General features: G+C 34.2%; 1 protein-coding gene across 7 annotated transcripts in view; it reads left to right on the forward strand.

Moving 5' to 3' along the window:
* The first annotated feature begins 1,796 nt into the window (after positions 1–1,796).
* The window catches only part of SEMA3A (semaphorin 3A), a 515,603-nt gene continuing 495,380 nt past the window's right edge, over positions 1,797–22,019 (forward strand). For 4 of the 7 annotated variants that reach the window (XM_063667660.1, XM_063667659.1, XM_063667658.1 and 1 more), the window contains exon 1: positions 1,797–2,206. The gene's annotated coding sequence lies outside the window, so the exon portion shown is untranslated. Of the gene's footprint in view, positions 2,207–5,483; positions 5,571–20,663; positions 20,792–22,019 lie in introns of all 7 variants that reach the window. The other 3 variants (XM_063667661.1, XM_054495890.2, XM_063667662.1) reach the window with 2 other exon arrangements.

Below are 22,019 nucleotides of genomic sequence, written 5' to 3' on the forward strand. Positions count from 1 at the left end.
GGAATGACCAGAGAGAACACTTTTCTAATTGTTTAGTGTGATTATTATAAATATCCAAAATCAGAGGACAAAAGATATGTATGCTTAGTGTGATCTGCCGTACAGAATAAGACAATGCAATTATTTAAAAATCAGACTTTTATATTGTTGTTTAATTTTATAATTTTCAATAAATATTAGTCTCATAATTTAAATACAGTTTTTATTGAAGTTTAACATACTTTTTAAAATAATTATTTTCTTGTCTTTTTTGTTTCCAGGAGTGAAATGAGGTTTTTTCTTTTTAGTCTGCTAAATTATATTATTTTACTGATGAGTAAAATAAGCTTCTGTTAGAATAAAGTAATTATTTACAGAGAAATGGTAAAATCTGAAAAGGATAATACAAATTTTTAATCAAACAATGAATGAATTTTGGACAACTTATGGAAACATGGAAAATTGATTGATAATTTTTAATGTTTAATCCTGTACGTATTTCTTCAAGTTTGCTACAAAGGAATTAGAGATATTAAAGAAACATTTGCTCAAGAGATTTTCATTATAAAAAAGTTCTAATAAACTATTTTAAAATTATAAGTGATTAGGTAATTCTTAACTTGATGGGTCCCTCTATCATGTGTCTACACTTTTATAGTAGACTAGACTAAATTTCTACTACCTGTTTGGGCACATGAAGTTAGAGTATCTGCTTCTAAATTATAATTATCCATATAAATAGGAGTTTATTTTTTATTTTCTTATAAAATAAATCAATGATAATCATTTGATTCTGTGCTGGATAAAAATTATTCTTCATGGAGACTGTCTGACATGGGGAAGAGTGAGAATTCTAGAGGCAAATCAAATTGAATCCCCCTTCCAACCATAACAAAACCACAACCTTGGGTACAATAACCTCTCAGAGACTCCCTCATTTGTTAAAAAGAAAAAAAGTGATAATAATAGTAATATTGACTTTACAGTGTCCTTGTAGGACTCAAAAGAGATGATGTGTGTAACGCTCTTTACATAGTTTGTCATGTAGCAACTGTTCAATTACCATCATCATCATGATTAACAATAGTAGTCGCATACTGTTTAACACAGGAAAATAGCTCTCAGCAACATAGGAAAATAGATCTAACGGCCTGATTTTTGGAAGTTAATTATACTCATTCTGATTACTTATGCATTTGTTTTCTTGTGAAAAGGAGTGGTGGCACAGAAAACCCTGAAATTTTCATGGGTTAAGGTGCCTGAGATAATAAGTAATATACAGAAATACCTAGATAATGACATTTTCCATAAAAATTGGCTTCAAGAACATTAAAATAAATGTCCAATTGCAGAATGTCAATCTGCCTGACAGTGTAAATCTCCTTAAAGCAATTTAATTCAGATTAAAAAGATAACTTGGCTTATGCAGCAGAATGAGGGATCTGTTTCAAATCCATCACGTTAACACTATCAATAACCCACTATGACCCATGATTGAGTAGTTTTAATTAAGTTCAGTTAGGGTATTGGGGGAAGGGTGCATTATTTAGCCCCTCATTAATAGTTAAAGTGATTATTAAAAATATCTCTATAACTATTGTAGTTTGAGAATCTTTCTTTTTTATTGAATTTATTGTTTTCTTTGCTACAGAGCAATACCATTTGGGGAACTCTGTCTCCTAGGAGTTTTAATGCTACCCCACTTCCAGCACTATAAAACAGAGGCCTGCTGTTTTAATCACGCCTCTCTCTCTCTCGATGTTGTTTGCGCCCTGGTACAACCCATCTGCCTTGAATCTAGTGCTCCACTGGGGCTGCACACATCTGCCAGCCAGACTACCTTCGTACACAATTACTCAATCCACCGTAAGGCTCTTTAATAGGAAACAAGTGTGACAACGGCAAGCCTCCTTTTTTTTTTTTCTCCTCCCTTTTAAACCACAGAGTCAAATAGCTCTAATAGAGATGAAGCCTGATAGATCCGCCCAGGTGTAGGTGAAATGGTAGAGCCTCAGGGGTAATAGATTCTGTGCTCTCGTGCTGAAGTTTAGTGCTGTGTCCTGACGGGCTCTCTAGCATCAGTGTGATGGGCTGCTCCTGGTACAGTTACAAAGTGAACATGCTTCTTGCCGCTCACATTTATGCCTAATCTGGAGGGCAACCTGGAGCTAGGTAAGAACAGAACAGACCTTTGACTTCAACGCATGGACAAAGGACAACAAATGCAGTAAGTGAAAAAAAGTATCTTTCTTTCTTTTACTTGGGAATTAATTACGGGTGTTTACTCCCAGGGAATCCTCTAAAGACTGTGCAAAAGTGAACTAGGACAAAGCTTATGTTCATAACCCCGTTAATTTCTCCAGTTTCATTTTGCACAATGCCCTGGCACTATCATTAATACTTAAATGCTCCTGAAGTGACTCCTCATTCAGAAAGTCTTGGAACTGAAATGTGGTGCTAATAATACTGTTAATTCAATCCTGTATTTTGGCGTATTAACTGCTACTTCTGGGTGAAATGTCCTCTATTACTGTCAAAAATGATGGTTGCAAGTATTTTGTCAGTTTCGAGAACACACAAAAAAAATCTTTAAAGCAAATACCCTTCTTGAAAATGGATTTCACTTTTATGCATAACTATGCTACTACGTTACTCTTCATACATTAATGTGAGGAATTTGCTTTTAATTTTTGCCTAACAAATCTGTTCTATAGCTTGATCTCTTACTAGAGAAGTGACACTAAAAACTCTGAAAGAGTATTAGGTTGTAGCAGCAATGACAATGATAGTGAATTTTTAAAACAAACAAAACAAAACAAAAGGTCATTTGTCTAATAACATAAGAAGATATATTAAAACCAGATGTACGAAATCTCAACTTTGACTTTTTAGTCTTTCATGCTTGGTTTAAAGCAGTCTTCACATTGCGTTTATTTTGCATTTACAACTTTGGATTCACCATTAAACTATGTTTGAACTTGAAGTTCAGATTTGATCTAAGTACAGCCTTGTTCCTTGAGCCCCCTACTCTGATTTTTACTTGGCTATGGGGAATCTTTTTACTACTCTACCATATATACTGAATTGTGTTAACAGGCTAACTGTGGTGGACTTTCAGGTGGAATGTCAGCCAATGTAAAAGAATGTGTTTGCTGCTCAAATATATGATGCTTCATGTAAGAAATAAACACATAGAACATATGCCCTACCAAAGATTCCAGTTATTAACAATTTCTCAATTAATCCATCAAACAATGCACAAAGCTGATCAGATTAAAGAGAATGCAAGAAAAACTTTCCACATTTCTTATCTATTAGTAGTCATTTGAGTTGATTTTTTTAAATTTAACCATTATTAATTTGAAAAATTAGTCTGGAAGACATTGTCATCTCAAAAGGCAATGCACATATGCAGAGTAGATAGACAGGCAAAATTAGACAAAACAGTATTGCACTGTTTAAATAACTCCCCATCGGCCAATGTTTTGTTTTTATTTTCTAACTATTATAGATGGACATCATTGAAAATGATGATTTAAAAGCCATGATGGTAGAATCCTGATGACTCCTTTGTGTATATTCAGAAATGATTTAGCTTGGATAAAGTTGCTGCTATGAGAGGTTTAATTAATTACTTCTAGTTAAATATATTTCTTTAAGAATTGCATTTGACATTACTGATGGTGGAGTAAATGGAGTTTCACAGTCATTCTTCATGAAATACTTTAACCAACAATCGTTGGCATTGAATAGCGGTCAATGTCTACCCCCTACAGGGAGAGATTCTAATTTCACTATGCCTTCCCCAGCACATGAATGCCGTAGAGTACAGTTCACACATATGAATGCCGTAACTGTGTCAATGACTTCAACAAGTGCCCCTTAATGAAAAGGTCAGCACTGTGATTAATAGGAAGCTGATTTCAAAGGCTGGACCTCACTTCAGCACGGTATTTAGATTTGTTTCTTCTTGATTTACTCCATTTGCTTTTCAAAGTGTAATAAAAATCAAGTAGTATTATATTGCACATTTTTAATGCATTGTGGTTGCTTTTATGTGATAGCAACACAACAGTATATTTGGTTTAGTAAATAAAAAATAACAACTAAGTGAAAAAATCAATCGAGCTAATAATTGGTGAATGAAAATTTTACTCTTTATCCAAATGGAATAGATAGCCTTTGCCTAAGTTTCAGTTAATTTAATGAACTTTTAAAAGGGACTGTATGGATAAAGGTAGAGTGGAAAAAACATCTGATTTTTTAACCTAGGCTTATTATGCTTAAATGCTAGCTATGTGCTAGCAAGTGAATATACACACGTAACTCATAAAGATAATGATTTTTCACTAATGGTGAAAAATCATTGACGAATATAGCTGAGTGAGGATGAATACAGTAATTTTAATCCTAGTGACAACCTCAAAGAAGAAGATTTATAATGGTGGTGGTGTTATAGTCTTTCCAGTTAAATTTTTTTTTTTTTTTTTTTGCTGGAAAAGCATTGTGGTTATATCCAACTTACATTTTTTAAATGATTCTTTTTACTGGAATTATAATTTGTTAATAAATATCCTATAAAATTAAGGCAATAAATAAATTAAGTGGTCCTTAAATATGTTTAAAATTTTTTCATGTATTATGCATTTTGTGTCCCTGTGGCTTTATCTATACATGTTTTCAAATGAGATTGCAATATAAGTAATTAAAGAATACAAACAATATAAGTATATATACTACATTTATTACATATGAAAATTGCTGTATGCTTAGAGGAAAATTTTTAGAAGATATAGGATATATCAACTTATTCTAAGGGATATTCTCTTTCTAATAAATTTTCTTTTTTAACCACATATCAACACTTATATAACTTAATAACTTCATGTTCACTTATAGTGAAGGAATTATATTAGACATCAAGATTGAAAATGTAGAAAAAAGGAGTTCAATTTTGAAAGCCAACATAGCACAAGAGGAGCTTTCAACAGCCACTCAAGGAAGAGAAAAATCTAGTAACTGTAAAATGGGCACAGTGCTTCCTAGATGTGTCACATTTTGTCAATGGCCACAGCTACGTCTTCCCAGTATTCCATTATTCAAGATTCCATTTTTTTGCTCTGAGTTGGAAGCCAACTACTTCCAGAGTTCTAATGGATAACATTAGTGGGCTCTCACAAAATAAATTCCTCGAAACTGCTCTAAACATGCCATGATTTATTTAATCCTTACAGTCCAATGAAGTAGATAGTTTTCCTATTCCCATTTACGAATGTGAAAACGGAGTGGTTAAGGGACTTGCTTAGTGACATGCAGATAGTGATATGGTTTGGCTCTGTGTCCCCACTCAAGTCTCTCCATGAATTCTAATAATCCCCATGTGTCAAGGGCGGTACCAGGTGGAGATAATTGAATCATGGGGGCGGTTTCCCCCATGCTGCTCTCCTGATAGTGAGTTCTCACGAGATCTGATGGTTTGACGAGAGGCTTCCTTCTTTGCTCAGCACTCATTCTGTCTCCTGCTACCCTGTGAAAAGGTGCCTTCTGCCATTATTGTAAGCTTCCTGAGGCCTCCTCAGCCATGTGGAACTGTGAGTCAATTAAACCTCTTTTCTTTTTAAATTATCCTGTCTCCGGTATCTCTTCATAGCAGTGTGAGAACAAACTCATACAGGTAGTAAATAGTGTAACTTGGGTTCAAATTAACTTTGCTTGAGGGAAGATGCTACCCCAACCACCGGACTGTACTACCTCTCTAATAGGTGACTTCGTTATTAGTGGAAAGTTAGCTTTATCTCTGACCATCTTATCGGGACTACTTGAATTTAGAAAGAAATTCCAAAATGAATTTGAATAGTTGGTTGTCAATCAAGGAGTATGATCTCACTTCAGGTTACATCACTCAATACTTTACTCCACTATTTTCAGAGGTTTGACTATAGGTAAAGAAGGAGTTGCAGTTATATTTCTAACATGTGAGGAAGAGCTGACCCTTCAACTCTCACTCATTTCACGTGTCCACACCTGTTAATAGTGGGCCTCTGGAAAGTTTATCTCCTCAGGGTATTTCCAACCCAGCAATGTCTGGCTGACTGACAAACAGAGATCACTCTAATCCCAATAGTCTTTCAATGAGAGTCACCTAAACACATTCCCGCCTGCAAGACAGTGAAAAAAAAAAATGAGCTGTCAACCACTTTCAAAGACTTTTAGGCCTCAGTTATTCAATAGGACTATCTGGATATTTGTTTGTTGGAAGATAGAATGCCAATTGAATTTTCTCCTTATCTGTGGGGAGTATGTATATATGTATGTGTGTGTGTATGTGTGTGTGTGTGTGTGTGTGTATATATATATATATGAAGAAACATAGCCTGGAAAACACCTCTTTGTAATATTTCATTTAAAATATAATTTCCTAGAACCTACATATGTGGTATGTCTCTCTAGTGGAAAACATTCTTCTCAAGACAGACATTCATCACTATGATTGAGATTCTTTGTGAAGAAAATAAAAACAAAATATTTATGACAATAAAAACTTATATCTTATATTTTTAATATTATAGGTTTATCCTTTCCCACATAAACACAGGATATTCATTTTAAAGAGAGATTTCATTTTATTTTTAACAGTCAATATTATTATAATTATTAAACCAACACGTAGTTTACTTTTACAAACACAAGCAAACTTATGCAAGACAAATGGAATGAACGTGAGGAAATTCCTTCAAACCTGAGTAACCCCAACTCATTTTCTACAAAAGAGTAGGTAGAAATAAATGTTCCTTTAATTCTCATTTTTCCTTTGGTTTGTATAAAAGATATTTAAATATGATCAGCATTTATAAAGTCATAAACTATTCTTGTTTTTTTTTAAAGAGGAAAAAACGGTTTTTAAAAACTAATCTCAAGATCCTGGAAAAATTAATCTGTGGTGACAGGATCTGAAAGCTCTAAATACCTTGAGGATTGATGATTACTTAAAAACAGTGGTCAAAGACTTCCTCTATCACTATCATTAGTCAAAGAGATCCACAGGTTAACTTCTTGAAGTTAATCTTATCCTCATAAATCCTTTTTGAATTATCTAGTAACTACTTTATTTTTATTTCTAGGTTCATCTTAAGTGGAAAAGTGTTTCTCTCCCTCTTTTTGTTCTTACTTCACATTACAAGCCTTTCACCAGGGAACCAGTCTAGAATTAATTCTTATGCTAATTGCTTCTGGCTCATGTTCCAGGGAAATATTGGGAACACTGCAGACCTAGACATTGCTGGTGGACACTTCTACCCAGATCTGGGTAGAAGTCTCTGCTCACTTCCACGGTTTCTGACAACCTGAAGTCCTAGCCAGCAGTCACAACAATCAACCCAACTCATGGTCTTCCCTTTGCATGGGGGGCTCTTGGTCCCAGTTTCCCTACATGAGTTAGACTCCTGGCCACCTGGGTCTGGATTTGCAGGCAGCCAAAATCTAATAGTTTTTCATTTCTAGCCCTGCTTAATATTAAATGTTTCTTTTCATTAGAGTCCCATTAAAATACCCATTTTTTAAAGCATGGGTATACATTTTTAATATTATCATTGCTATATGTTCACAGTAGAAGTTAGCTGCAGGTATGTCTCAAGCAAGAAATCAAAGAGGCATCTAATTAGTAGTAACTTCACTTTTGTTTTATTACTTCATATTGTGCATTTCAAATTTGTATGGAAGAGACAGAGAGGAATCGTTAGTGTTCTATCTGTACTTCTATTAAAAGCTTGAGGATTTAACCTTTTTTTTCTGGTGAGATGCACTAATACGCTTGAATTTTACATGCTACATAATCATGTTTTTCTGAAAAATAATATTTTTGGCCACTCTCAAACTTATTTTCCTGAAATAAATTAAATGCTATTAACTATGCGATGCATTTCTGTGTTTATAATTATACTTGGCTAACTCACAAATCCAAAATTCTCTATAAAGAGAAGAGTGAGCATTAAGTAAAAACACTGGGGCTCGGGTCCTCTTTGTGACAATCACTGCCTTGTTTTCAAAATGTACAGAATATCCATCATGCAACATTTGTGTGAATACTTGTGAATAAACTTTGCAAAACTATTTGTAAAGTACTATAGGGAATTCTGAGAAGTTATTATAAGACAGAAAAGAACATAGGAGCATGCACAAGCCATATATATGATGTTTCATGTAATACGCTTGGTAGACTTGTGAAAGATTTTAGATGTGGTGTAGGAATAAATGTTTGATGTAATTTGTTTTTTTGTATTTGTTTTTGTTTTTGTATTTTGAGACAGAATCTCGCCCTGTCGCCAGGTTGGAATGCAATGACATGATCTTGGCTCACTGCAACCTGCAACTCCCTGGTTCAAGTGATTCTCCTTCCTCGGCCTCCCAAGTAGCTGAGATTACAGGCACGTGCCGCCACGCCCAGCTAATTTTTGTATTTTTAATAGAGACAAGGTTTCACCATGTTGGCCAGGATGGTCTCAATCTTCTGACCTCATGATCTGCCTGCCTCAGCCTCCCAAAGTGCTGGGATTACAAGCGTGAGCCACCGCACCCAGCCTGTAATTTGTTTTATATCATATAAACCATAATGCCTATTTTCCCCTTTAGATTAAAATATGTTGTAATGATATTTAATCATTAAACATTTTTCTGAGTCTAATTTCCATTTCAACAAAAAATCAAAATTTCTTTCTCTGGCCAAGAAAACACTTATCAAACCTTTTCCCAATTTGTAAACTTGATGAAGAACTCATATTTGATTAATACTATTTCTAAATGAGCCTCTTCTCTACCCCAGTTTTCAACAATTTCAGAAATGAAACAAAGTTAACAATGGGAGCCCCAAATCTTTATTACTTGAAAGTAAGCTCTACAATACTGAACCTTTGAATCAAGTTTGGTTTACCCATTCAATCACAACTAATATTGGTTTGAAGCATGATAAAGAAGAGAAAATTGTTAGTACTGGTAAGGATGTCTGAAATTCACATAAAGCGGGAGCAGTAAATCACAATTGCAGTCTCAGCACATTTGGAGGCCTAGATAGGAGGATTGCTACAGCCCAGGAGTTCACGACTAGCCTGGGCAATATGGCAAAACCCCACCTCTACAAAAAGCAAATACAAATATTAGGAGTGATGTGTAGGCCTGTAGTCCCAGCTACTCAGGAGGCTGAGGCAGGATAATTGCTTGACCCCAGGAGGTCGAGGCTGTAATCAACTATGATTGCCCCACTGCACTCCAGCCTGGATGACAGAGTAAGACCCTTTTCTTCAAAAAAAAAAAAAAAAACATAAAATATTAACATGTATTTTCATGTTTGCTCTCAGCTACCCCATGAAATAGTACCAAAAAACTTTGATTTTTTTACTTCTTAAATAATGATAGAAGTATATTTTATCACATCCAATACTGTGGCCAAATATCTACTTTATACATGAAAATTTGAGTACTGTTAGTTTATGTGAAACATTTACATTTTATTTAAAATATTAAAATATATGTTAATAAATATGGAAAAGGAACATTACTGCAGTAACTACTATGTGTCATGTGGCTTACATTATCTTATATAATCTTTATATTAACAAATAAAGGTAGATTTGTCATTTCCATTTTACAAATGAGCAATGTGTTCTATTTTCTTGACTTTCTAAAGAAGATTAAGCATACAGAAATCTATTCAGGTGACTAATCCAATTATAAAAGCAGTAAATGTGTACAAACATGCCAAGATACTCACATGCAGTGCAGGTTGCAATAAAAACTGTTTGTATTATAGTTCCATTCCTTTGGACCGGAATTTAGAGACTTGTACTACTTCAATATATTATGATCCTTAAGGATGAGCATTCATACTTTATTTATATGAGTCATAAGTGTCTTAAGAGCATCAGTGTTGCCATCATATTTTGATTCAAGAAACAAGTAATGCCGTTCTTTGGAATGTATTCTACTTTGGCACTTTTATGAGGATATAATGCTAAAGATGAAGTCACCAGTCGGAAATGCTATATTTTTGCAAAAAATCTTTAAATCCTATGTTAAGGTATATTTATTAATTTCAGTGTTACAATGTGATAAAAACTTGCTCTGAGTGTGTGTGTGTGAAAGTGAGCAAGTGAATATGTGCATGCATAAGTAAAACCCTCTACTTGACAGGATTCCTATTAGATATTCCACAGTGATAGGTTTGTTAAATTAAAAAGAAGAATTTTTATTTTGTTGAAATAACTATACTCTATAATTTAAAGAAAAGCTCTTACCACAAATTTTTATATGCACCAACAAGAAAAATGTATGCATTTAAAATATTTGTTTCCTGTTTTATTCAGTCTTTTAATGTTTTGAACATTTAGGTTAACCACTTGCTATTCTCTGCTGCTATAGGAACACTACATTTTTTTTATTATTTAATGTGTAACTTTAAACTGTGTTAAAGCTACCCCCAGCCTTATACAGTGGTCTTCTAGGTAGATTATAATATTTTTAGTACTATATTATTATCAACACTGTTTTTTTTTAACTAGTCCATTTTGGAAATTATGAACTTTCCTTTTTGACTGTGACAAAACCCAGATTTTTTCTTTTTCTTTTTCTTTTTTTTTTTTTTTTTTGAGACAGAGTTTCGCTCTTGTTGCCCAAGCTGGAGTGCAGTAGCACAATCTCAGCTTGCTGCAACCACCATCTCCTGGGTTTAAGTGGTTCTCCTGCCTCAGTCTCCCGAGTAGTTGGGATTACAGGCACGCACCACCACACCTGGCTGATTTTTTGTATTTTTTAATAGAAACGAGGTTTCACCATGTTATCCAGGTGGTCTCGAACTCCTGACCTCAGGTGATCTGCCTGCCTCAGCCTCCCAAAGTGCTGGGATTACAGGCATGAGCCATTGTGCCTGACCCAGAATTTTTTTTAAATTAGTATGATATGGGTTGTATATTCCCCACTCAAAGTCTTTGAAAATTTGCCTTAACAACTAGACTCAAAAGACTACCATTGGCTGCATCTGACACTACCCTACTCAGAAGATAGAACAAGAAAGAACCATGGACCACCAGCAAAGCACCACTGGGGCACCAATTCAGGCAGTCCTTAAGTAGTCCAACAACTCAGGTGCTAGCAGGCAAGGTCATAATGCAGCAAGTGAGGGAAATTCCCGGATTGAAAGCCTCCTTTTCTATAAAAAATGATATCTTTTATAACAAGAGAGATACAGCTTCTAGGATTCTCGCAAGGGGCCTGCCCGGTGAAAATCATCACCATATTCAGGGATACCCAACGTTAGGGTTACTATCAGGTATTTACAATTGTCTTAGTCCTGATTCATTGTAGCAGTTAAGGGTCACTTTTCCTATAGGTAAATTTTTCTAGTAATGTGGTTGACATTCTAATTTTTATCATTTTTGAGGGGAATGGAACTAGATAGTTAACAAAATTCAGATTACCATGAAGTGAAAATTTTATTGTTAGCTCTTTATCCACGGGTAATTAACATGGAGTTTGAGAAAATTAATTTTAAGGACTAGTATGGCCTATTCCCATTATGTCTACAAATGCAATCCTGTGCTTTAGTTTATGGTTATAGTTATTGCACATAGAGCTCTCATTATTTATAGTTTTGATTTGCTTCCAAAACATTTTATGTATTTCTGCCCTTTCTGTAAACTTTAAAAACTACACCTACAAGTAAACATTTCAAAGGGCTGAAAGAGATTAGATTTGTTAATTAAACATTCCAAGGGTACTTTCAGATGAGACTAGACTAAGAAAGTTTGAGACTACACTCCAAAAAAAAACTAGAATTTTGAGTCTATCATGTAACTTTTTGAAATAAATAAGGTTTCACATAAGAAAAGCAGGGATTTTCTACCAAAACTCAGGATACTAGTTATGCCGCACCATCTGTAACGGTGGGAAGAGGCTGTAACAGGATGCAGGCATCTAACAGCAGTTGTGGCCACAACAATAATGCCATATATAGGCCACACATGAGGTTAGCATGCCTTAAGGGAAAAATGTGAATGTGGTGGGTACTTGGCCTGTTCTATAGGGAAGCAGTGTAATGGACAAATAACACCTTGTAAATTCCTACAACTATGATCATCAGTGTTTAAAGACTGACTCCAACTGTTTTTTTAGGAAGGGCCGTGGGTTGAACAGTCTCAGAATATTTTAGGTGCATTTACTATGTTATTGCCAATGCTATTGATTAGATTTTAAAAGCACCACTAAAAATTCAAAAGAATAATATTTCATTAATGAACACTAAATATATGTTGAATGAAATTGAGTCTACTAATTTACCGTTTAGGAATAGATATTCGATATACAATAATTATAAAATACATATGCATTTATATGTGCATTGTTTTATGATAAATAGAGAATTAACCAAAAGTTCGGAGATTCTACTGTAGTAAAGTCAAAATAAACATGAGCTTGGACAAGTAACATTAATAGCACTTACACACTTCTTACATTAATAACATTAATAACACTACCTCAATATTTTAACTTGTAAAATGAGAAGGTTGAAATAGATGAATTTAATTTTATGCCTAATTTTTCAAATGCCTATATATATAATTTCGTTTATGATAAATTAACAATCAACATTAAGACATAAAACAAGCTTTTAAAAATAAACTTTAGGTAGAAGCTATATTACTCTTAAAAAGATATGTACTAAATCTTACTTTTATGATGCTTTTTAATGACTTACAGTCAATCATGACTAAATTAATAAACTACTCTTGAGTAATTAAATATCCTCATTACTTGAATATTGAAAAATGAGGGCATTGATTATTTTAGTTAACTTTGCTGTCTTCTTTTGAGTGCTTATCACAAATTAAATAATTAAAATTCATTTCTTCCACTTTAAATAGATAATAATTTGCATTTTTTTCTATTAAAGGTAACATTTTATTCTGTCAAGCTATAGACACTGTAATAAAATGGAGATGGTGCAATGTAATTAGCTGAAAAGAGTGAACTTAATTTATCTTGAATTATGTGTAATAAGAAAAAACATAAGAAACCATATTTAGCATTACTTAAATAAAAAAGTATTGCAATTATTTCATATTCCTTTTGAAATCAAAGATATAAATTTTGGGGAAATATCAGAGATATATAAAGTTTATGCTAGATCTTTTTTCTGTTAAACACTGCATTTCTTATTTAACAGATAGTGGATTTCAACATCAGTTGTAGCTGGCTCTTTCAATTTGGATGAATAATATACTTAAAGCATTTTTGGGTTTATTTCCTTTAGGAAAACAGAGTTACCCTAAAAGAGCTTTGAAATAATGTTCATTTTTAATTAGGTTTAGTCCCACCCTGTGCAGCAGAAGCCATTAATAATGAGACACATGCAAAAGGTGAGGGTAGTAAATATTTAAAAGACCAGTGGATCCCTGAAGATTTAGATTTGCCCTCGTATCCTTTCATTGATCAACCCCACCATTATGTTGTATCTTTCTTTACTTAGAAGCCTTTGGAGCTAGAAAATACAAAGAACAGGACTGCTCCTTAGCAAATTTCAAGTGTCATGAGCTTTATCTTTGACACTCTATCTCTCCTCACACTTTTCCAAAATCAGGGTGACTTCTCTACCCTTCTTTCAAAAACAGTCACCCTCATGCCATAGGCTTCTTACTAACTTTAGATTTTTCCCAATACTGAATTTCTGCCAACATCAGTGTTTCCAATTCATAAAGCTCCATGCTATTAAAGTCTTTATTTATTTATTTTATTTTATTTATTTATTTTTTTTTTGGTATGCTACCCTCTTTCCCACTAATACCTAAGTCAAAACACTCATCCTATTTAATACTCACTGCTACATCATGGGAGCAATGATGATTAAACATAGACACAGTATGTTGAAAATACAGTTTGATAGGACATCCTTAAATTGATAAAGTTCTAACACTTTGGGGGTAGTTACATTTTAAAAAGAGGACACTTCCAATTCAAAAACAGATAATTATTCAGTTTCAGAAAAATTCAAAAAGAGATGAATTTCAGATCAAGGAGCTGAGGGGCCCTTCAATCTTGCCTTAGAGCTCTAATCTGCTCACGCCAACACTGACCCTGGGCACTGCTACCTGGACAGCATTCTGGCTGTCAGAAGATCAGGATGTATTAAAATTCACTATGAATTTCTGGTACTCATTTATCTTTGTCTGTTTTATGCTCATGCTCTAAACATTTTGAAATTAGCTAATGGAAGAAAATTACTGAATGGAAAGATTCCCTACGAGCAGTTTTAAAATTTACTTTTAATGTTTTTGTGTTACTATTGTTCACTTCTGCTCCATTCCAGGTGTTTCTCTTCAGTCCCTTAACATCCATTCTCCATTCCTAGTATACCTTCCTTCTGCAATCAAAATCCAATCTTGCAGTTGGAAATTCAGGGAGAGTGAAAAAAGTTAAAACAAAAAAACAAGCAAACAAAAAACCACAGAGCCCTGCCTGAATGTTGCTAATTGAGTGAAAGTGAGGCCATTCCATCTATGAAGCACTGTTCTCAGTGTTTTTTTGTAGAAATGAACATTAATCTTGTTTTAGTAAACTTCTTTATCTGATTAATCATGTTGTCATTTAAGGGTTAGTGATGCAGTATGCCTTAAATAACTGCTGGATACTTTAGACCCTTATATTAACTTAAACTTTTCTGGTTTGCCTCTCTTAAGAAAGTTTGCATTGGATTCAGAGTTAATGCACTAACCTAGCTTTGCTTTGGCTGTGTTGTTGTTGTTGTCGCTGCTGCTTTAAATTGATCTTGAGATTTTGTGTGTAAAAAAGAGGAACATATGCATATTCCTAACTATTGAGCTTCTTATTTATTAGTATTGTTGTTAAATTGTTGAAGTCATCTTAATGCAGAGCAGTATGTATGGCAGGCACATCATGTCATTGACGTATGTTCACATATTTGGGATTGTATTTTTTTTTAAGAATAAAATATAGCTCTTTGACAAACATTAATTTTAAGGTTTATTTTAAATATCCTTCCCGATTTTCTGAAATCTTGAGCTACATAGTATCTTTACCTCTTCTGAATTCTATAGCATGTCTTATCTGTGTCATTTATTTGATAGCTGCCCATACTGATGTATTTCCATATCTAGTTCTATTCTCTGCTAGATATTAAGCATTTTTAACACAGGGGCCATGATGTCTACATTTTTGTGTGCGACACAGCCATGACAAAATAGGTGTTCAATAAGTACTTCTTGATTGAAAGTTGACCATTCCACCCTATAAATGCAGGTTAAAGGGTCTTTACCTATGTCTCTATCCCGCATTTGCTGTTTAATTGGCTATTAGCTAGAACTGATTGATAGACATAAATACTTTTTTTTAAGGAATTGACAGCTATGTAAATATAGCACTTAACCTTAAGCACTTAGCCATTAACCTTAATCACTGTCCATTAACCTTAAAGCACCCCAGGTTTCTCCCCTTACAATCCCCCAAAGCAGACCCTACTCGATGCATTTTTACCATGAAAAATAATCCTAGTAGAATGTCTTTATTGTTCTGTGGATAGCTGTAAAAATTATATTTTGAAAAAGAACACTTGACCTAATTGTTTTATAGTTATTAATGTATTTTCCAGATGTCCAAAGAAAGATAAGAAATTGGGAAATTATTTTGAGGAGCACATTAGTATATATTTGACAAGAGAAGGACTAGAGGATGCTTTTATAAGTATGATTTTATATAAGGTTGATAATCACAAGCGTGTCAATATCACCGTCTATTTAACTTAGAAAATTTATAAGAAATAAACAATATTTTCTATAGCTATTGCTAAAAAGATTTAATTATTGTTAATTCCAGACATGTGGAAGTAACTAATAATTTTAAGAATAGAGACTGCTTGATATTTTCTAACTAATGTCAAATTATAACAGAGAAAAAGAATAAATGAAATTCCTTTCTTTAAACATAACACTTTAGATTTGTTTTTTTTTAATATTCTTGTCCCATAAATCTAACTAATTATATTGAAATATTACCTTTTAAAATAATCCTTTGTAGTCTATAAAATCTATATTTTCTCTTTTGAGTGTTTCACAAAGACCGTATAAAATAATAATTATACATTATTAGAAAGAAACAAAATTTCATATTAATATATTCCAATTCATTGTATTTTTTATATCATGGTTTTATTTTCACCAAGATCTATATTTACTAAGTATGAATTGAGTAAAATAATATTACGAAGTTTCAAAAATTTTTATGTGTAATTTTATATGCAATTATGTTTCATGACTAATCCTTGGGGTGAAAACAGTAAGTCAGGGAAGTTCCCATTGTATTCTGAACATAATACATCTTAAGGTGAGGTCACATAGAGTGTGGGAGGATGGCTGGGGATGGGGAGGTAGAAAGAACACCTTGCTATATTCAGGAAAGCAACTTGATACTAATGGACTGATTATTTTTAGCTTTGCCAGAGTGCTCAGTTTTGCTCCAAGTCCCGCAGGGAACTGACACTAGAAGGTGTGAGCAACTGAGGGCAGGGGAGGGTCTCTCGTACCACTAAATTTCAAAGTATATTTTAACGAATGTGAAATCTCACTGGAATAACAAACCAGTGTAACATGATGACTTCAACTCTAAAAAGATGTTACCTCAACACCAGGCTGCTTAGCTGTTCATTTGGAATTTTACAGTTACCTAACATAGGAGGAAGGTGATAATGAGGGTGACTTGGCAAAAGAAAGTCCAGGCAGAATGAGCTCCACAAAGGCAAATCAAATGCCAACAATGACCATGTGTTTTGAAAATCAATAAATCAATAAATCAATAACTTTCACGGAAATTGCAGGCCGTATGTTTATTTCCCTCACTGAACATTTTTACATGTTTTAACATGCAGTTAATCATGACCAAGAGGATGCTCTCAGAGATAGACATATGCTAAGGATATTAATTCACTGTTTCATTCTTTATTTTGTAGATCTCACACCGCAACACCTCTATAGATATGGAAATATATCTTAGTTATATCACTATACATAGGCCTTCTTTTCACACAAGATGATGAAAAAACAAGCAAATTTAGCTGAGAATCTGAGCAAATAAGTGGGAGTAAATTTCTATCTTTTCAGAATGTCTTCTCCAATATACACATTTTATTTATTTAAACAACATTTCTTGAGCAACCATTTTATGCAAAGAATATTTTAAGTCTTTTATTTTATTTTATTTTTTTTTTTTTTTGAGACAGAGTCTCGCTCTGTAGCCCAGGCTGGAGTGCAGCGCTTGATCTCGGCTCACTGCAACTTCTGCCTCCCAGGTTCAGGCGATTCTCCTGCCTCAGACCTCTCGAGCAGCTGGGACTACAGGCACCCTCCACCATGCCTGGCAAATTTTTTTTGTATTTTTAGTAGAGACGGAGTTTCACCATATTGGACATGTTGGTCTCGAACTCCTGACCTTGTGATCCGCCCACCTCGGTCCCCCAAAGTGCTGGGATTACAGGCATGAGCCACAGCACCTTGCCTATTTTAAGTCATTTTAATTGTTGAGATAGTGATGTAAACATATAAAGGATGTATTTTTGAAATCTTTTTTTTTTTTTTTTTTTTTTTTTTTTTTTACAAACACATGGCATATACTCTACCATACTGCTTTTTACTTTACAGAGGAACAACTAGAAGTAAGATAAGTCTCTTTCCTTTAGCACAAGTATTAAGTGTTATAAAAGAGGTTAATTAAATACTGGAAAACTGATCAAAATGTTATCTTACTATTTTTTTCTTCAGAACATGGCTAAGAATTATTAATAATTGTAGTTATGTCTCTAAGTTACAAGAAATAGTCAACTTAATGTCAGCACAGTGAACAGCAAAGTATTGATATTGTGCAAGTTTGTTTCTTGCATTAGATTTTCAGCTACAATGTAAAGAATCTGGAATCAATAATTTGTGCGTTGTTTTCTAACTCTATTTTTTTCTACTTTATCACTTTTTGGTTAATTTATCCGTTTTAATTATTACATCTAAGGAATACAAGATTTTAATATCTTATTTTTCTAGTTAATAGCAACACAATATATTCAGTATTTATAAATGATAGAATTTTATATATTTTTTAGGCACTTGAATGCCTACAATGTTGTAGGCATTCATGCTATTTGTTGAATGTTGTTTCAGTTAAGCACTGTCAGTCCAATTTAATGAAACTAACTTCAAGTGTTACTACTCTACTGCATTATTTTGCAGACTCTACAAGGTTGTTTGGCTCTACATTTAGACGACAACTAAGACACATTGAAAAAAATATTTTTTCTTTTTTTTTTTTTTTTTTTTTTTGAGACAGAGTCTTGCTCTGTCTGTCACCCAGGCTGGAGTGCAATGGTGCGATCTTGTCTCACTGCAACCTCTGCCTCCCGGGTTGAAGCGATTCTCCTGCCTCAGCCCTCCTGAATAGCTGGGATTACAGGTGCACACCACCACGCCTGACTAATTTTGTTTGTATTTTTAGTAGAGATGGGGTTTCACCACATTGGTCAGGTTGGTCTCAAACTCTTGACCTCATGATCCACCCGCCTTGGCCTCCCAAAGTGCTGGGACTACAGGCATGAGCCACCGCGCCCAGCCAAAAAAAATTTTTAAACAACTTTCTTTACCTTATCTCTAAGTTCTAAGGAAATATAAAACTTTTATGGAAATTGAAAACTACCGTCATACATATTGTATCTTTCCTGCAAAACTGGCTTTATTTGTATGTTTTACTAAGATGTATCTTAATCTAGATTCATGTGAAAACTAAGGATTAAGTCTACCATGACAACAAAACCAGTCCAAAAAAATAATGCCGAAACATTTTAGGGAGAACTTCAAAGGTTGAGACTGTTCTATAGGGAATAGTTTGCTTTGATCCAAGTTTCTAGGGATGAAAGCAGAAACAAGTGCCACAGGTAGTCTGGAGTTCTGTAAGTAAACCCATATTCCTGTACTCATCATTTGTAAGTTAACAAATTATTTGCTCAGCACTAGTTACTAATGCTGTACTGGAAAAAAAAGTGAAGCAAATAGGGGCACCTCCGACTTTCCAACTAAACCACCAGGTTGCATGTTATGTGAATTTTCTTTTTAAAAGTCTGCCCTTGAAATTCATTTTGTGATCATATTTTTATGTAAAAGATTTAGGTGAGCGTGTAAAACCTACCCCAATAAAGTCTGCTCTAACATCTGTATGGCTGCTTTTCTCACTTGAGATTTTCTCAAATGCTAAACATTTAAGGAAATTCTATCTGTTTCCTATGAATTTTTTAACCTTAAAACAGCAACCAAACAAACCACCACAACTCCAAAAGCAATGACAAGGAACAGCACAAGCACTCATCACATTCACAGACACCCTGACACAGAATGAACAAACAAACATATAAGCAGACAGAAAAAACAAACCAACTACAAAAACAGACTCTCGCTCTCTAACAATCCATTATTGCTAGGAAATTTCAGGTTGAATATGTATAGTTAAAAAAAACAAAACACACATTCACCAGGGAGTATGAGAGGGGCTGTACCACTCCCCTCTTTCCCAGCCCCTGCACTCCTGGGACCCGGCACTCTTGGGGGTGGGAGGAGAAGGGGGAGCAAGAACTCTGGCGCCTCCAGCCCATCTGAGGCTTTAGGTAAGAAGAATGATGTCACAGATGTTTCACTGTTTTTTCTTCATCCTATTTCCTTCTCTTTTCTTAGGCCTTTAAATAGTTTTCTCTCTTTATAGTTTCTCTTCACTTTTTTTTTAAACCTCTAACATTTCTCCAAAGTGCTCTGATCCCCTAAAATAGAGAGACAATTCTTCTGACTAAATATAAACATTTATTCCTACTAGTCCTTTGTATTTTCTCTCCATTTTTACTGTGGATGGGGCTTATTTTTTCTCAGGGTAGAAGCAAGGGTGTTAGGATCATCATCAGCAGTTCTCATATCTAGGGATGTATTGAAGAATACCAGCTATTAATTAACAGCTTATGATGTGCCTCACACTCTGCAGAGGAAGCACTCTATATAACTGTATAGTAGTAATAACTCAGCTCCCTTCTTTGGGCTCTGGACCCATCAGCTCTTACACTCCCGATGGGGAAAAAGAGTCATCTTCCTTATTACATCTACCTAGAGGTTACAGTGTCAAGTGTAAAAGCTGCTACAAAGAGGAGTAGTCATAAGTATTTCAAAATGATTTCAAATGTTACTCTGGGAGAGAGAGAGAAAAAAAAAAGGAGCAGTCCTCAACATACTGTCAAAGGAGGGAACTACACAATCTGCATAGGGGAACAGAATTTCTCATACAGCCATTTTCCTATCTGGGAAACAACCTGTCTGAGGAACAAGCCTCAGTTTCACTTGTTTCAAAGTCTGTCTTCACTACACAAGAAGGCTTGTCCTCGGTGAAGTTTCTATGTAATGCTGTTTTTGAAATACAATTTGCATCTTTTTATTCGTTTTCTCATTTAAAATAATAGACTGTTTTCTCTAGCAAAGTTCAGGTTTAGCTCTTTTCTTTTCTCTAATCATATAATTTTGTAATATTATGTTATAGTCAGATAAAACAGAAAGAAACTTATTTCCAAGGCTGAGAGATAAGAAAATTGAAAGAATTAGGATTCTCCCACTTCTTGGTAGATGAAACCGAAAGCCATTGTTGCAGTGATGGAAAACACACAGCCATGGAGGGTTTGGAACTGATTCAGATCTCCAACAAGATCCTGACTTACGTGCGGCTCAGGGATCTGGTCTTTTGCTCAATAAAGGTATGGAAAACAGAACTATAACTCATTCCTGACTCAGCACAGTGTTGTTAATATTTGTCTTTTTAATGTTCTTAATTTAAAATTTTACTCTTAGAACCAATGTTTAGTATTATTTCTATAATTTTGAGGCTCCTTGTCGTTATTTAAAATGTTTTTGTTAGTTTCTGTGCAGTCTGATTAATCAGATATTTATATTTAACTATTCCATAGAAATTAAAATATTTAGGCCAGGAGCGGTGGCTCATGCCTGTAAACCCAGCACTTTGGGAGGCCGAGGAGGGTGGATAACTAGAGGTCAGGAGTCGGAGTCCAGCCTGGCTAATATGGTGAAACCCTGTCTCTACTAAAAATACAAAAATTAGCCAGGCGTGGTGGTGCACACCTGTAATCCCAGCCACTCAGGAGGCAAGAGAATCTCTTAAACCAGGGAGGCAGAGGTTGCAATGAGCCGAGAATGTGCCACTGCACTCCAGCCTGGGCAGCAGAGTGAGAGTCAATCGCAAATAATAATAATAATAATAATAATAATAATAATAATAATACAAAAGTATAAAGTATATAAGATTTATCTATAGATGACATTTTAATATTTCCCAATTCTTTGTTCCTGTGAATAATTTTATTCATTTTAAAGTTATAGTTATAGAGAATAAAAAAGTGACTAAACACAAAAATTTATAATAAAACCTTCAGAGGAAATAACAAAGAAGGAAACTAATACTTAAGAAGTATGTAGGTTTCACACACACACACACACACACACACACACACACACACACACCATTTCTTCCCATTAAGCCCAAACAATACTTCTCTGAAGCAATTTTATATATCGTATTCCAAAGAGATTAAGTAAATTGTAGAGTTTCTTATCTAGATTTAGTGGCAGAGCTGTAATTTAGACCTAGACCTAATTCCAAAATCGAGTTTTGTAACACTGAATATACAGTACCGTTTTTACTGCCACTAATGCTGTCACTGATGATCTCTCTAAACTAATAGCAGTATTAAAAGCTGTTGTTAATTATATCATCTGCCACTTTGGGAGGTAATACTACTTCTTAAATGTCAATGTTTCCTTTTGTTGGAATTTTATTTTTCCCTAACATAAGCTATTGATATGATTCTATGGATCGATTTGGTTTAGTGGGATTATGTTTTTCTGAAATAATATGGTAAATTATGTAATGCTAACAGTTTAAGAGCAGGATATTGTTTTCTGATTGAG

The sequence above is a fragment of the Pongo pygmaeus genome, chromosome 6, assembly GCF_028885625.2.
Source record: "Pongo pygmaeus isolate AG05252 chromosome 6, NHGRI_mPonPyg2-v2.0_pri, whole genome shotgun sequence".
Lineage (NCBI taxonomy): Eukaryota > Metazoa > Chordata > Mammalia > Primates > Hominidae > Pongo > Pongo pygmaeus.